This window comes from Adiantum capillus-veneris, chromosome 15 (assembly GCF_014529385.1).
Source record: "Adiantum capillus-veneris isolate H3 chromosome 15, ASM1452938v2, whole genome shotgun sequence".
Classification (NCBI taxonomy): Eukaryota; Viridiplantae; Streptophyta; class Polypodiopsida; order Polypodiales; family Pteridaceae; genus Adiantum; species Adiantum capillus-veneris.
This window is the reverse complement of record NC_140945.1, coordinates 127,042,965-127,045,515: the sequence shown is the minus strand read 5'-3', so window position 1 is coordinate 127,045,515 and position 2,551 is coordinate 127,042,965. Positions and strand designations below refer to the sequence as shown.

Sequence of the window (2,551 nt, the reverse complement as noted above, 5' to 3'; positions counted from 1 at the left end):
CAGGGACAATCCCAAGATGTATCCTTGAACTCAAGACAGCTTCCTCCTGCACTAAAGGCGAACGCTAAGTTCTAACTCAAAGCAAGAAAGAAAGAAGACCCAATTGAAGCTATAGCAATTGGCATCCTGCAGAGAAATCCCGGATCAAGAATCGATTCCCATCCAATGATTTGGTTCATGACGGGAGTCATGAACCAAGCCAAAAGCTTGAGGGCGCTGAGACCAGAGCGAGAGCGTGAAAAGAAGTCGGCATCACAGCAATCCAATTCGCCGTCGTCCCTGCACAAACTTTTTGTAATGGCAGAGATTGCGAGGAGGGTCCCCTTCAGGCGCTGCCGGAAGGGGACTGCCCCCGTGAGAAAAATCGGGAAGGGGACTGCCCGATGGACCACGTATCAGATATTAAACTGATAAGAACAGATACTACACTTGATCTTAGCCAAAAGGCCGAGAAAGGTATGAGCTTCCCTGAATGCCCTCTCTGGCTTTTATACCTCCTCCCCCTTGCGCCTTCCCCTGTGGGTTTGATTTTCAGCACCGCCTTATATACCTTCTTCCTCGATGCCTCTTAATTTAAAGGGATTTTAATCTACAACTAAAGCCCCAACAAACATGCAACATACTCGAAAAGCTGCCTTAAAGGAGCGGTGCTTGATCGCTCCCATCCTGCCAATGCTACACACATACCCAAGTGCACCACGACGAGGGATAGCACCGCCAAGTTTTGTGGTAATGGATCTCATGCTTGGCAATCCAAGTCAAAATGCCATCTCGTGATGAAGGATTTATGGAGCACTCTACGTCCACTAGGAGAGCCTGAGACAGCTGAGATTAGGAAGAAGGATGGGCATGCTTATCGCATCATAAGAACCTCTCTCTCAATAACGATTTGGACTAGGAAGAAGGATAGGCTCTCATTATGAAATCTCTCTTTGAGCTCTACATATATATGGCATCACTTTTATGTTTCTAATATGTCTTTGTGGTTCTATAGTAGCATATTTTTTTGCCAAATATGTTTTCCAGAAGAAGATCCTGGAGATTGATGAGAACATACAAGTTTATTGCTTACTATGCATCACTCTCGTGAAGCTAGGTTGCATCATACGTTATTTGTGAAACATTTTAAACCTGAATAACTGTCGTATAATATGTTTAGTCATATTGTTCAAAGGTATTATACATTGCAAAGTCATTATTTTTCAATATCTCGTATATGTTCTTACATATCAATCAATAAACTAATCGATCAATATAAATCGGTTTAAAAACTCCTAGATTTAAACCAATTAAGCATCTCCCACCTTCTCTAAGTGATCAGGTTAACCCAAGAAGTGAAAGGTGTAGAGCTTAATTTTTTGACAAAATCCATTAAATTGATCTTTTTTTGGAATCATATATAGGTTGCTTAATTATAGCTTGAATATTCCTAGGATACAATAGTTCTAGTCTTTGTGGAAAAAAATGCCCTGTGTTCACACACACCGCTAGCACATGTATGGTAACAAAGAGACCCTAAAGACATAAACATGGAGGTAAGAACTAAAGCTCAAACACAACCAAGTTATGCTTAAATTCACCAATGACTTCTCTTCCGTGGGAGGTAAGAGCCATTGGCTCAAGCACAACTAGTGAATTTTAAAGTCAGATACCATCTATGCTCACTTAGAATTGGCTCAAAAACAACTAAGAAAGCCCTATTATATGCTCTAACTACAAATAGAGTCAACGTGGGGTTAAGAGTATCATCTCATAGCAACCAAGAGGTTTGTTTATTGTGCTTTCTTTGTCCAACTAGAAGAAAGAGCAAAGGTTCAAAACAACAAAGTACACCAAGCCAAGCTTACAAGAAGTAAGAGAAATTGCTCAAACAACCAAGAGAGAAACTACTACATTGTTGTTATGATTCATACTTAGGAGGCTAACTAACTTTCTACCCTAAGGCACAAATGTAACTAAATTTTACTAGCCTAATCCATGACACCCTAAACCTATTTGATTGGGAGGTTTCTTCCCCCGTGCATTGTATATATGCCCATCACTCTAGCGCTAACTTATCTTTCTATTTGCCCACTAAGCAATACGCTCTTTGTTGTGTGCCTTGAGTTTCTTCATCTTCTTCAAGATGTGTGTGAATCCCTCTAACCCTAATTCCAACAATTGGTATCAAAGCAGGTTGCATCCTCTCAGAAGTGGTTGACAACATTGCCAACACCCCTTGCTCACTTTCTTTGCAAAAAGAGCAACTCATTTTTGCAGGTGAAGTTATTGCTCATAGTTCACTTGTGCAGACTGTTCTCAATCAGTTGCTAGAATTTTGCTAGTTCTTGGAGGCTTATGATCCAAGGAAACCCTCAGGTTGCCAAGTTTGATGCATTATGCACATTGCTATTACAATAATCACTTTCAAGAAAGAACATTGTGTAGTTAAATAGGTTTTTGTTGCTACTCAAAGAAAAGGTGGTATTAGCAATGTTGCCACTTCTTGTGGTTCTTCTATGAGTAGTAGATCACCTATGACTACTACTTCTATTGGCAATAACAACTTGTC

At 40.3% G+C, this 2,551-nt stretch overlaps 1 non-coding gene across 1 annotated transcript; it reads right to left on the bottom strand.

Annotated features, from left to right (window-relative positions):
• Positions 1 to 269: 269 nt before the first annotated feature.
• LOC147441465 (U2 spliceosomal RNA) lies at positions 270 to 460 on the bottom strand. Its single transcript, XR_015184411.1, has one exon. It is a non-coding gene; the product is annotated as a U2 spliceosomal RNA (small nuclear RNA).
• Between the last annotated feature and the right edge of the window lie 2,091 nt (positions 461 to 2,551).